Raw genomic sequence first — 15,302 nt, 5'->3', positions numbered from 1 at the left:
AGACCAGGCTGGCCTCGAACTCACAGAGATCCAGCTGCCTTTGCCTCCTGAGTGCTGGGATTAAAGGCGTGCACCACCACTGCCCAGCTAAGGCTTATTTATGTTTTATCTTATGTGCTTGTAAGTCTGTGTGAGGGTGCCAGGTCCCCTGAGATGGGAGTAACAGACAGTGGTTGCTGGGAGTTGAACCCAGGTCCTCTGGAAGAACAGTCAATGCTCTTAACCACTGAGCCACCTATCTCTCCAACCCCAATCCCATAAGTTTTTACTGGAGTTTGCACTAGCAGGCAGTTTAACAGAAGCCAGGATAAGCTAGCAGGGACATCTTGGCCTTGGTTCTAGGGTAGAGCTGAGTAACTTTTCATAGGGTTCTCCATCAAGGAGCGCAAATTCTAGTTAAACCCAGAATGGCCTCAACAGCAATACAAGATGGAGGACCTTCTGTTGAGCGAGGAGGTGGCTATCTCATTCTAACTTCAGTGAGTTCTCGCAGACATCCCAAAGGGCCAGAGGGCAGAGGGATGAAATCTACGTCCAGACTGTGAAGTCCTCTGTTGTCACCAACGTCAAGTGATTTGCCAACTGTGAAGTAGCCTGAGCTCCAGAGCTAACCAAGGGGAAGTGAGGAAGCCCTTTTCTGTAAACACTAGCCAGCATTAAGCAAGCTGTGGAGTCTCTCTGCATTAATTTTCTCATCTGCAAAATGGGATCAACTTCCAAAAGTACCACGGGTCTGTCCTTTTGCTGAAAATAGCATGAATACAGTGCCCACTGAGGCTGGGGATATAGTGGGCTCATTAATGTTTTCTAAGAAGTTCCCTCTGTTGATTCATCCATGTTCCTCCAGAGCTGAGCACAGCTCAAGGGACACAAGGGAAGAGCACATGCTACCGTGCTGAGGACAGGGAATGTGCCCAGTACTTGTGCCCTTTGTACAAGGTTACTTGAATATCTGCCTTCTATGTCTATCTTCTATGATAGCTGAGGCAGGAGGTATAGGCAGGACTTCCAGGCAGAGAGAGGAAGTAGGAAGAGATAATCAAGATGCAGAGGAGACTGTGGAGACTCTGGAACAAGTTGCACACACAGAATGGGAGAAAGGTAAAAGCCAAGCGGTTGAACGTAGATTAATAAAAATTGGGTTAATTTAAGTTGTAAGAGCTAGTGGGATAAGCCTAAACTAAGGCTGCGCTTTCATAATTAATAAGAAGTCTCCATATAACTAATTGGAAGCTGACTGACAAGACAGAGAAAGTCTGATCTTGAAGTGTGTGAAATTCTTCCTAAAACCCAGGCAAAGGAAAGTTTCCAGAAGGCGGCCACCTACTGCTGTGGGACATTATTTTAAGATGTGTCACATTTGTTTATGCTCTGGAACAGTTGTTTAATGATGCAAAGATGTGCTGCATTCTTTTTTTTTCTTTTTTAAATATTTATTTATTATGTATACAATATTCTGTCTGTGTGTATGCCCGCAGGTCAGAAGAGGGCACCAGACCTCATTACAGATGGTTGTGAACCACCATGTGGTTGCTGGGAATTGAACTCTGGACCTTTGGAAGAGTAGGCAATGCTCTTAACCACTGAGCCATCTCTCCAGCCCCTGCATTCTTTTATGTTGCATTTGTTTAACTCTGTGAAGCTGTGTTACTTTGCCTGTCTGAAACACCCGATGGTCTAATAAAGAGTTGTATGGCCAACAGCTTGGCAGGAAAGGATAGGCGGGGCTGGCAGGCAGAGAGAATAATGGGAGGAGAAATGTGGAAGAAGCAAAAACAAGGAGAGGCCAGCCACACAGCCAGCCACGGAGTAAGAGTGAAAGTAAGTTATACAGAAGTAAGAGAAGGAAAAGCTCAGAGGCAAAGGTAGATGGGATAATTTAAGTTAAGAAAAGCTGACCAGGCCGGGCGCTGGTGGCACACACCTTTAATTCCAGCACTTGGGAGGCAGAGGCAGGCAGATCTCTGTGAGTTCGAGGCCAGTCTGGTCTACAAGAGCTAGTTCCAGGATAGGCTCCAAAGCTACAGAGAAACCCTGTCTCGAAAAGACAAAAACAAAAAACAAAACAAAACAAAACAAAAACCAAACAACAACAACAAAAAAAAAAACTGACTAGAAATAAATCAAGGTAAGGCTGGGCATTTATAAGAAAAAAAAATCTCCCGTGTGATTTATTTGGGAGCTTGGTGGTGGGCCCCCCAAAGAGCGAAGAGTTAAAACAACTGACAGCAACCCACTTCTTCTTCATAACATCCAGATGAAAAACAAGTGATGCAAAGTTTTTACTCTTGGTTTGTATGTACTTAGATGAAAACAGGGAGTTCCAGAAGAGAGGAAGCAGGAGGGAGGAAAGTGCCGAACATCCAGATGCCCCAAACATTACCAGGTGTTTCCATGGTACCTGCTGAGAAGTTCAGGCCCAAGGGACAGGCCGCTAGCTACCCACTCTCCCTTACTGCGTTCCGCCTCTCAGACACCTTCTTATGAACATAGGCCCCTAAAGTGTTGGAGTGCCCAATCATGTCTCCTCCTGGGAAGGCTACCTTTAATGATGTACTTTTAAATAGCTACACTGAGGTACACTTAACATGCAGTGACATGAACAGCCTACATGTGTGTTGGCGGCACACACATCCGATTCTTTGTGAACATCTCTCGTGTCTCAGTCCGTCCTCATCGCCTCCTTCCCTCAAGATCGTCCTTAGCTGTTCAGTTCATTTTCCCATTTCTAAACGTATGCACAAAATCACGAGGCATGCACTCATTCATGCCTGGTTTAGTCCTCTCAGTATGACAGCCCTGAGGCTAATTCCTGTTCCTGCATGTAAACACTGCTGTGGTATCCCACTGTGTGATTAACCGTGGTTTCTCCTGTCGATGGGCAGACCTAGCTGCTTCTACTAAACTGCACCAAGACAAACATCTGCAAATGCATATAGAAACATTTGCACACAAGACCCTGTGAATGTGTTATTATGTTTCCTGTGTTTACGGGGTGGGGGGAGTGATTACTGGGTGCTAGGCCAGAGTGCAGTTTTGAGATAGTTGTATTGACATGTGATCCGCTAACATATCATTCGTCTGTTGAAAAGTGAGAGTCATTGACTTTTAGACTCTGATTCATGCAACCAACACAACCAGGTGCTGATTTCCTTACCCTCAAAGAAGCTTCTTGTCCTTGCATCTGTGACTTTCCCATTCCTGCCCTGCAATGAACTCGTTATATACTTGAAGCTTGGCGATGGGTGGTCCTGAGGGACTGATTTCTTCCATTTCATAGAGTCTTTCCCTTCACCACCCTTTCCTCTGTCCCTGCCTTCCTTCCAGTCCTGGGGACTGAACCCAGGGCGGTGCGCAGGTCAAGCGCTTTACGACTAAGCGATAACCCACTGTATCTCCAGCCTCACTTTAGTGAACGTTTTCAACGCTAACCCACGATTCAGCACACATCTGTGTTTTGTTCCGTTTTAACTGCTGGATAATAGTCATTACGTGGATATGTTCTCTTCTGCTTAGTCATCCATCAGCGATAGGCATTTGGTTTCTTTCAACTTTTGGCTATTATTAATCATGTTGCTAAGAACATTCACGCAGAAGATTTTATATAGACATTTAAAAAAAATTTCTCCGGGGTACAAGATCTTAAGAGTAGAATTGCTGTCATGGGATGGCCCCGTACTTAACTCTTTGAGGAACTGTTAAGCTGTTTTCCAAAGTGCAGGCATTGTTTTATATTCCTAGCAGCAATACATGAAGCTTTTTTTTAAAAAAAAATATTTCCAATACTTTTTATTGTCTCCTTTTCTAGGGCAGCTGATGGGGGAGAGTCTTTTGTTTTGTATTAATTTTATTGGTTAAATAAAGAGACTGTCTTGGCCCTAATAGGACAAAAAATTAGGTAGGCAGAGTAGACAAAACAAAATACTTAAAAAAAAAAAAGCCGAGTCAGACAGTCACCATGATTCTCCCACTCCAGACAGACGCAGGTTAAGATCTTTCCTGGTAAGCCAGCTCGTGGTACTACACAAAATATTAAAAATGGGTTAGATCAATATATAAGAGCTAGCCAATAAGAGGCTAAAACTAATGGGCCAGACAGTGTTTAAAAGACTACAGTTTCCGTATAATTATTTCGGGTGTAAAGCTAGCCAGGTGGCGGGATGCAGCCCGCCGCTCCTCACTACAGGTGGCCTTCATAGTAGTTATGAAGTGGCCTCTTTGTGGCCTGGTTTGGCGGTTTCTTGTTGACAATGGCACTGAGTTTTTTCATATCTTATTGGCTCCTCATGTATTTTTTTGGCAAACGCTTATTCATATTGCTTGCCCACTGTTAAGTTTGGTTGCCTCTTTTCCTCTGGGTTTCATGGATTGTTTATATATTCTTTATACAGACTCTGTATCAGGTGTATGCTTTGCAAACACTTTCTCCAGACAACTGATTCTCTAATTATTTTTAATGTTGGTTGCTGAAACACAATAATTTTTATTTTGATGAAGCCCATTTTGTCTGTTTTTTTTTCTTTTGGTTTATTGTGCTTCTGAGGTCATATTTAAGTCAGGCATGCATTTGACTTTCTAAGAAAGTGGCAGGTATGTGTGACTTGCACATCTTGGCACAGAAACAGGGCCATAGAATATAGATGCTCTTGGTGAAGACTTGGAGGTGACACATTGTGTGTGTTGGGGGGCAGGGATTAGCACGATACAATTCACAGAGAGACGAGAATGGAACTCAGGCCAGGCAGTGGTAGCACATGCCTTTAATCCCAGCACTAACTAGGGAGACAGAGGCAGGAGGATCTCCGTGAGCTTGAGGTTAGCCTGGTTTATAAAGTGAGTTCTAGGATAGGAAACCCATCTCAAAAAGACAAAAGAATGAAACTCAGTTCAGCATGATTCAGCCAGTGCTAGTTCAAACTTCTAAAGTCTGACCTCAGTTGTTTTTTTTTTTTTTTCTTGTTTGTCTGTGTTTTTGAGACAGAGTTTCTTTGTGTAACAGTCCTGGCTGTCCTACAACTTGCTCTATAGACCAGGCTGTCCTTGAACTCACAGAGATCTGCCTGCCTCTACCTCCCAAGTGCTATGATTAAAGGCATGAGCCTTGTCTCATATTTAAGCACAGCAAAATTTTGGGAAAAGGTTTTCAGGTAACAATTACCTCAGTCCTGTGTGTACAACAAAGCTTCAGACATGTTTACATTGAAACTCTTTACAAAGTGGTTTCTTCCATAAAGACAGGTCTGCTGACTTAGAAACAGTGCTCAAGATGAAGGTGTCGGGAGAATGACCAAGGTAAGCATAGTGCCTGTGGGAGCCAGGATTGGCCTGGCCCTGAGATAGCATGGAAGCTATTTAGGCTTTTGTAAAATACAAATGACATCTTTCATAAGGATGGGCTTTATGGACTGAGAAGAGACTCGAGGTCAGGTGGGGAAAGTCTAATATGAACAATATAATATTCTGAAGGAGTCGAGGGAAGCCTGGCCCTACAGTGTTCGGATCTGTGAACCCACAGATCCTGAATTTCTGGTAAACAACTTGTTTTTCTCTACTCTGAGACAGCTTGCAGCTGCTCTGCGCAAGAGACCCTCAGGAGTTCCTGATGGCAGGAGAGTGGTTTCTAGTGGGTTTGGCTGGGGCGTGGCTATCAGTTAAGGATCCCTATAGAAGCTGCCCCTGGACTCAATAAAGGGGGCATTCCTGTTTCAAGGATGACCCGTGTCACTGTCTGTGTGTCTTTGTGTGTTTCAATCTCCAGCCCCTTGCCCGGTTCACGAACTGTATGGTAGCGCAAAGAGTGCAGACCAGCGGGCGTGGTGTGCTACAGTATGGGTCATAAGTCACATTTTTCCCAGCATTCCAGGTGGAAGGCAGGTAAACATCTCCTTCCTTCAAGGAGATAAGCCTGCGTGTTTAACTTTCCCTGCTTTCTTCAGTGCTTATTCCTCTACAACGCAAGCACAACTTGAACTTGCTTGGGAAAGCTACAGAATTGAGCCAAAGATTGCAGAAGAATTGGTTAGCACAAAGAACAACACAGTACCTCCCCCGACAATGTTTAACAGTAGCTAATTATCAGTTGCCGTCAAATAAAGGAAACAGGCATGGTTTGGGGTGCAGTTCACAGCTGAGGAGGACACAGCTACTCCTGGTGGGTTGTTATTTCTCTATTTTATAACAGAGGAACCTGCTCACTGACCTTTCCCGCTTAGCCCAGAGCCCCGCCTCCCCAAAGGAAACAGTGTATAGAGACACAGCAGTCAAAGGGCTAGGTGGCATCTGACCAAATCACACATCAGTGGTTTCCCTTGGGCAACTGCAATTGCTTGACAGTTGCAGCAAGTGTCTCAGGACTTCAGCTGTGCTGACAAGATGCACAGGCTTGGTGTCTTCACCCACAAACACAACTGGAGTCTGTAGGCTGAAGTCCCACCTCTGGGCTGATAGCGACCACACGGCGGCCTCATGTGGAGGAGGACCAGCAGGCCTCTGGTCTCTCTTTAAAATGAGGAAAGAATAGCTTAAGTCAGGGAAGGACAGGAAAGCGGAAGCATAATCCATCCCCTTTAGAAAATTCGGTTTATTGGAAGCGGCCTTGAGACTGTGATCAGGTCTCAAGGTGGGACAGAGAACCTGAGACATAAAAGTGAGCAGGTATGTTAGAAGCAAAGGACAGCAGCTTTAACGGGAAGGAGGGCCTTTGTCAGCAACTGCTTCCAGTCTCTGCGTTCACTGCGCACGAGGAAGCAGACATAAAGTGAAATCAAACCCTTTTATTATTTAGTGAAAATGATATAACTAGAGAGGTGGGCACAGGGAGAAGGCTGGGGCAGAGGGCGGGGAGGCTAGGAGAGAACTTTTTTGGAGAAAGTCCCTAGAGCAATTGTAAGCTTTTAGGGGGCAGTGGCAACATGATGATACCTTGTTACAGATCACCGTTTCCTGAGGGGCTAGTGTCTTGAGCTGTGCGGTCTGGCTTTGCATGCTGGGGCCTTTGGCACCTGTTCGGAGGCCAGGATGTGAAACTTGAGCAAATGTCAAGACTCACTGGGCTGCAAGCTTTCCTTGTTCAGAACCAGCCTGCTGACTGTTCTGGAACGCAAGGGAAGAAGTCTCTCTTTCTGGTCCTCAGACAACTAAGTGGTCACGTAGACCTTCATCACACACCTCTTCCGCACAATACTCCCTAGAGACTCCCTAGGTGGTCTCAGACATTTGGAGTCCTGCCAAACACACCAGGTTCCATCACCAAGAAGCTGGAGCCTTTGGATGAAGTTAGCTGGAACCCAGGGAGCCCCAGGGTGAACTTGAAAGGCAGGCCTGTGAGGGTCTGAGGGTGCGTGTGTGATTTTTTTTTACTGTGCTTCCAGCCGAGGGAGACAAGGCTGAACTTTCCAAAAGGAAGTCCGCTGTAACAGCTGCCTGCTTCCGGAAGTGCCTGCTCGCCCTCTTTCCTTCTCTTAGTCTTTCCCTCTTTATCATATGATGATAGCCGTCATTTTAGCCTCTCATGGCGGAAAGAGCACTCGGCTCACAGCCACTACAAATTCAGCTCTCCTTCCAAAACCGGATTGTGGTCGCCGGGTCCAGGAAGGGTTCCGGGAGGAGCGGCCAGGGCCCGTGACATATTCAGTTGCAGACAAGGTTTTGTGTCTGAAGTGGGGCCCTTAGTGATGGTCTCTGTTTGACCCTGATTGCCTCCATCCTGATCAGAGCAGGCTTAGTTTCACGTGTGCTCCTCCGGGTCCAGGAGAGAGTCTGATGAATCCAGGGCAATGGGAACACATTTGTGCCCTGGAAAAGCGAATTGGTTAGGACAAGGACGGGCTCATCTTCCATACACTGGAAAGAGTCTTTTCTACTAGATCTGAAGGAGAAAATTTGTTGCTCTTGGCATTTTTATTGCAACCACGAGTAAAATGGCCAAAGGGAAAAAGAGACATGAAGGATGGAAGGATGAAATCTAGATGTTTATTGCACCACTGGTCCCAAAATCAAGCTATCCCAAATCCTAGAATTCTTATTTTATGAGACAATATTTTTCTGCATAAGGTCATTTTAAGTAACTCTCTGGATGCTGCAAATAAAATTATCTTCGCAGACCCTGTAGCTCACAGGCAACACTGTCCTTCTTTCAGTTTCCTCAGAGTTGGCCAAGATCTCCAGCCTCTGTTGGAACTGTGGCTGCGTTTTATTTTAAGCTGTCTGTTCTTCTCATGGGTCAGCTCAGTTCACATCACTCCTGTGACTTGTTCATATCGTTTTGTTTCATTGGACAGTATGTTTAAAATATTTACTGTTTATTTTAAGAGCTAGGTGATTCAGTAATCTGGAGGGTGTCTTGGTCACTGCTGTATTGCTGGGATGAGACACCATGGCCAGGACAACAATGATAAAAGAAGCATTCAATGTACAGTTTCAGAGGGTCTGTCTGTGATCATCATGGCGAGGAGCCGACAGGCATGGCACTGGAGCAATAGCTGAGAATTTACATCCCCTCCACAGGCACGCAGTAAGAGAGAGGAAGAGGGTACAAACTGGAAATGGTGTGGGCTTTCGAATCCTCTAAGCCTACCTTCTCCAACAAGGCCACACCTCCCAATCCTTCCCAAACCGGTCCACTAACTGGAAGCAAGCATCCAATGGCCTATAGCGGCCATTCTTCTTTAAACCAGAGGGAGTTATCTCCAGGTGAAAAAAATGACAGTACAGCACTTCAAAACAGGTGGAACTCGAGAAGATTGTGGCAGTGCTGGGAAGGCTCCGTAGTTCATAATCCAAAAATCGGGGGGTGGGCTGAGCAGGATTTAAGACATTCAAAACAGCAAGCCTTCTATCCTCAGGGCTGAGGTGAATATGTGGCTTCTCCTGCTGTCTCCCCATAGCTTGCTTGTGTTTGTAATCTTTGATTATTCTCACCAGAGATCACATTTTACAAAGCCCCATGGGAAGGAAAGAGAAAGAGGACCAGTGCCTCACGGACTTCTCAGTCACTCCGTAATTATTCTCAGGACACAAAACACCTGGTATTTGACCATAGGAAGCAAGAAAAAAAGAAAGGCAGAATTCCACCAGCAGTAACTTCTTTGCTGGTGAGGGGTAGAGAAGAAGATAAATGAGCCACAGTGATGGCAGCTCCACAGTCCTGAGAGGAAAGGCCGCGCAAGCAAAGCAAAGCAGTCATCTCAGGCTCCCCAAACCCAGACACCAGTGTTCCAAAGCTGGACCCTGGTGATGCAGGCCTGTAATCCTAGTCACAACAGAGGTCAAGGTAGGAACATTGCCGGTTCAAGGCTAGCCTATGCCATGGAAGAATCTATCTCAAAAAAGCAAAAACAGACAAACAAAAAGCCCCTCCAAAACCAAACCAAGCAAGCACAAGCCCCTCGTGATCCAAGACTCTGGCCAGAATGAAGGCAGCAGACACAGAATGGTGGTCCCTTTGGGGACACACTGGAAATACCACAGCTGATCACAGCCCTGTGGGAACAGGCTGGACAACACCTGACTTCATCTCTGCTCAGCCTCACTAGGAAGTGGGCCCAAGAGAAATGGCGCCCAGTCAAACAGGTTCATAGGATGGGCAGAAACAAAGCTGGAGAGTGAACAGGGTACTGGTTGCTGCCCCAGACTGTCCCCCATCTTCCACAGGCAGAAGCTGACCCAGTCACATTGTTCCCTAGACTCCACATCATCATGATGGCCCTGCCTACACTCATTATTGTCAGGAAAATGGGCTGAAACTATGTTCAGGCCTTTGTGGTCATCTACCAAGACACACCAGTTTACCAGGGAACCAGAAAATTCCCAAAAGAAGGGAACTTCAACTTGACCCTGATTTTACCTTTGTAGGTGATCCACTCCTGAGCACTCTACCTGCCTTTCAGAGATAATTATAAACCCGCTTGCCTAATGCTTCATCGACCTAAAAACTGAGAATGTCGGCAGATGGCATCTGAGGCCTATGGGAAGCAATGATCCCTCTGTTTTTCTGTCTCCTGTCTACATGATGTTTCTACCAATGCATTTGTGTGTGTGTGTGTGTGTGTGTGTGTGTGTGTGTGTAAATGTGTGTGTATAAATGTGTGTGCGTGTGTGTAAATGTGTGTGTGTAAAGGTTTTGGTGATGATATTTTACAGGTACTGATTCCTTTGAAAACTTTTTTTTTCAAGACCCTTATGTTGATCATGTCTCTGTACAATTGCCAAGATCTGAAGTGAAGGGATCAAATAGCAACCTTAAAGCCTGTTTGATTTATTTAAGGTACATACAAGCATCATTAATTTATCTTTTGCAATGTATTTGGGGAAATAACTTTCTCTATGGGTTTTCTGTTTGTTTAATCTCTGAGTTTTTAACTTGAAAAAGTCAGGCACACACCTTAATTCAGCACTTGGGAGCAGAGGCAGGGAGGTCTCTGTGAGTTTGAGGCCAGCCTAGTTGATCCTCTGGAACTGGAGTCACAGGCAGTTGTGTGAGCCGCCATGTGAGTGCTGCAAACTGAACCCCAGCATTTGAGAGAGCAGTAGTTGTAATTGCTCTTAACTGGTGAGCCATTTCTCCAGCCCAGGCTGGTCTACATAGCAAGTCCAGGCCAGCCAGTTTCATACAGTGAGACTCGCCACCCCGCCCCCCCCACCAAAGAAAGAAACCATCAAGTTAAAAAAATACACACTGATACATATAAAGGTTATAGAGTATGCATTTTTAATAAAAATTAATAAAAAGGGAAATGAGAAAGGATTTTATATGGAGTTTGCCCTAAGAGAAATGATAGTTGAAATAGGGCTGGTGAGCTACTCAGGTGCTTGCCATGTGTGCTGGTTTGAAAGGAAATGGTTCCCATAGATGTGGTACTCTTAGAGGTGTGGCCTTATTAGAGGAAGTGTGTCACTCTGGAGTCAGGCTTTAGGTCTCATGTATGCGCAAGGCATGCCCAATGAGTCAGCTCATTTCCTGTTGCCTGCAAGATGTAGGACTCTGAGCTAGCGCTTCAGCACTGGGTCTGCCTGTACTGTAGTAATAAGGGTGGCGGCGGGGCTGCGTCCCCAACACCCCAGCCGCCTGCCCGGCTAGCTTATGCCCCAAAATAACAACACACAAACTGTATTCATTTAAACACTGCTTGGCCCATTCTCTTCTAGGCTAATTCTCACATATTAATTTAGTCCATTTCTAATCATCTGTGTGTAGCACCCCAAGGTGCGCTTACCGGGGAGATTCTAGCCTAGTCGATCCTGGGTCGGAGCTTCTTAGCGTGCGTCTGCCCAGGAGCCAGGAGCATGGCGTCTCTCTCAGGCGTCTGCTCCCGAGAGGACAGCGGTCGAGTCTGAGCTCACTTCCTCTTCCTCCCAGCGTCCTGTTCTGTTTACTCCTCCCACCTATCCTCTAACCAATAAAATGGGCCAGGGCCGTGCCTTTATTAGCCAATGACCTTCCTCCATCACTGTACGATGATGATAATGGACCAAACCTCTGAAACTGTAAGCCACCTATTAAATGCTTTCCTTTATGAGAGTTGCCATGGTGATGGTGTCTCCTCATAGCAGTAGGAACCCTCACTAAGACACTGTGCAAGCTTGATAACCTGCATTTAATACCCACAATCCACATGGCGGAAGGAGAAGGCCAACTCCAGATGCTGTTCTCTGAGCTCTGCTCCTGGATATGTGCACTTACACAACCACACACAGCCCACACACAACCTGGATATGTGCACTTACACAACCACACACAACCCACACACAACCTGGATATGTGCACTTACACAACCACACACAGCCCACACACAACCTGGATATGTGCACTTACACAACCACACACAACCTGGATATGTGCACTTACACAACCACACACACCACACAGTAATAAAAATAAAAACAAATTGTAATTTAAAAAAAAGATTGTTAAATGAACAGATGAAGACAAAAGAAGGCTTAAAGAATGTTACAGAAAGATTGTGGGAGTTGACACTTAAGTATGGTTATAATTAAAGGGTGTTAATTGACCTGCTCTAAAATGTATAACTCTCATTTTCTAATTTTTCTTTTGCTTTGTTTTTGAGGTTTTTTATTGTTCATTTTTTGAGACAAGGTCTCTTTATGTAGTCCTGGTTGTCCTTGAACTTGCTATGTAGTTTAGGCTGGACTCAAACTCACCGAGGTCTCCCTGCCTTTGGTTCCTGGGTGCTGGCATCAAAGGTGGGCACAACCACACAGTTGTTCAGTTGTTTCTTCTTCTTCTTCTTCTTCTTCTTCTTCTTCTTCTTCTTCTTCTTCTTCTTCTTTTACTTTCTTTAATCCTTTTGTCTTTAGATAATTTGAAAATTGTCCAAGATATTTGATAAAAAATTAATATATTCCTAAGTGACAAAAACAATGCTACTCTTGGTGTTTACTATAATTACACCCAAGAATTGTATTCCTTCCATGGATCATGCTTTTGTTGTGTCTATTTGCCTGCCCCAACTCCAGTCTCAATTGAACCAAGACTTTGCATCTAAAAAGACTCTGTAGATACAGGGGAAAATATGTAGCCAGTTTGGTTAAGATCGTAGAAATGAGTGCAAGCATCACGGATCATAAGACAATATTTGGCCTCTCTGTGGAGAACGTGATACTTGCTTGGCTAAGGGGCAACCGGAAACTGAAGTTCCCAGCAGAGAAGTCTTGACTGAGTTCAGCATTCTGCATGGCCAACTGATTAAAGCTTCTGTGATTGTGGAGCCAATATGTTACAGGCTAGGAGCCGACTTTGTCTGGAACTGTCTTTCGCCTTCTAGACCCTCTGTTCACTGTTTATGCCTATGCGTAATGGAGTGAGCATATAATTAAAACCGTGGAAAGGTACGTGGGCCCTGAGCAAAGTCCTACAAAATTTAAGCCTGACAAACAAAACAGAACCACCCATGTTATGTTCCTTAGCAAGCAACTAACCTCCGCTTCCTCTTGAGCTCCACAGAAGGAAGCCTCAGCAACAACCCAGTCCCTGAGCACTGTCTTCCGTGAGGCCTGCTCTCACACTCGAGGAAGAATTTCTTTCTGGTTTGTACTATCATTTTACTTCGGAATCAAGTTTCCTTGCTACTTTTTGGCTGTCCGTGTGTGCCTTTATTTCAACCCCTTGAACAAGATGCCAAGAACCTGGACATGCCTGGCTCACAACACAAGGGAACTCTTGGAGGCCACATGAGAGTTAGCTGTCTTAAACTACTGCCTGGCTCTTCCCCACAACAAGGAAATTTCTTTCTGGATTTTCTGTGCTGATGTGGAGAGGTCATGACGGTTGTGGAATAAGAGACAAAGGGAGAGAAGTCCTCAAGAAGGGAGTATTTGGTTTGAAAACAGTGACTTTAGGAATGGGTCTGGAAGTGCCCCCTACTTCAGTAAGTCACGTGTTTAGACTGCCCCTGATGGTCCTGTCTCTCCAGCCTGCACTTCCCACTTCTTTCTCAGAGCTCCCTCCTATGTTGGTGACTTTCTTTTTCTACAAAGAGGGCACAGGTAGTCTTTGTCATGTAGTGTTAGTGGGAAATTAAGTTTATTAAAAGCTGACAAAGGCAGGGAGATTTCTGTCCTGGTCTACATAGTAAGTTCCAGGACAGCCAGGGCTACATAGAGAGACCCTGACCACCGCACCCCATTCCCCACCTTCCCCCCAAAAATAAAAAACACAGGAACTGAGGAGGTTGTTCATTGTGTGAGACACCTCTGGACAAGCAAGAGGACACGAGTTTGGGTCGCCAGGACCCACATAGAAAGGCAGGCAAGAGCATCAGCTGCCTGTAATCCTCTTGCTGCATGCTCTGTTGCCTTGTTGGCTCTGGAGGAGAGACAGGTATCCTCAGAGGTGATTGGCTAACTAGACAGGCCAAATTGGTGTTCTCTGGGTTCACCTGTGGGACTCTGCCTCCGTAAAGGGGGGAGTGGTCAAGGAAGGCGCAGATATCGGCCTCTGGCTTCCACATGCATGCAGACACACACTCTCACCCGCATGCATACATACACATGCACGTTTGCTCATACATATAGGCACTCATATGCACATGCGTGTGGTGCACACACCAAAGCAAAACAAAAACACCAACAGGGAAGCAATCAAATAAGCATGTTTTTCTGCCTCTCTTTCTCTCCCTCTCTTCCTCTCTCTGTTCCTCCCTCCCCCTCTCTCTCCCCTTTCATAAATGCACACAAGAACATTCATTTTACAAACAACTTAATACATTCCATTACCTGTGTAGTCGTAATAAGAATAGAAATTGAAACTTAATATGTATCACTCTCAAATATAGTTTGGTCTTCCACCTACATAATGTGGCAGTCCTCTGCGACAGCAGGGCCTACAGGACACAGTGACGTGTATCATGTAGGATGTGACATCCTCTGCACACAGCAGGGCTCTTCAGGACACAATGACATGTAACATGTAGGATGTGACATCCTCTGCACACAGCAGGGCTCTACAGGACACAATGACATGTAACATGTAGGATGTGACATCCTCTGCACACAGCAGGGCTCTACAGGACACAATGACATGTAACATGTAGGATGTGACATCCTCTGCACACAGCAGGGCTCTACAGGACACAATGACATGTAACATGTAGGATGTGACATCCTCTGCACACAGCAGGGCTCTACAGGACACAATGACATGTAACATGTAGGATGTGACATCCTCTGCACACAGCAGGGCTCTACAGGACACAATGACATGTAACATGTAGGATGTGACATCCTCTGCACACAGCAGGGCTCTACAGGACACAATGACATGTAACATGTAGGATGTGACATCCTCTGCACACAGCAGGGCTCTACAGGACACAATGACATGTAACATGTAGGATGTGACATCCTCTGCACACAGCAGGGCTCTACAGGACACAATGACATGTAACATGTAGGATGTGACATCCTCTGCACACAGCAGGGCTCTACAGGACACAATGACATGTAACATGTAGGATGTGACATCCTCTGCACACAGCAGGGCTCTACAGGACACAATGACATGTAACATGTAGGATGTGACATCCTCTGCACACAGCAGGGCTCTACAGGACACAGTGACGTGTAACATGTAGGAGACAGATCGGGACTGTGGTAGAAAGACTAAGACTAGGCTAAGTTCCGGTATTTTTATCAACACACTGTGTTCAACAATAGGTTTCATTGTGACATTTTCTACCTGAACATAACATACTTTATCATATTTCTGCTCCACTACCCTTCCTGTGTCTCTTCCCTCATGCCCAGGCTCTCTCCTCTTCCCAAACAATCCCCTTACACTTTCATGT

The sequence above is a fragment of the Microtus oregoni genome, unplaced genomic scaffold (genome assembly GCF_018167655.1).
Source record: "Microtus oregoni isolate MIOR12 unplaced genomic scaffold, Mior012 000017F_ref0000208, whole genome shotgun sequence".
In the NCBI taxonomy this organism is placed as follows: Eukaryota; Metazoa; Chordata; class Mammalia; order Rodentia; family Cricetidae; genus Microtus; species Microtus oregoni.
The sequence above is the reverse complement of the archived record's forward strand: the minus strand, read 5'-3'. Positions refer to the sequence as shown.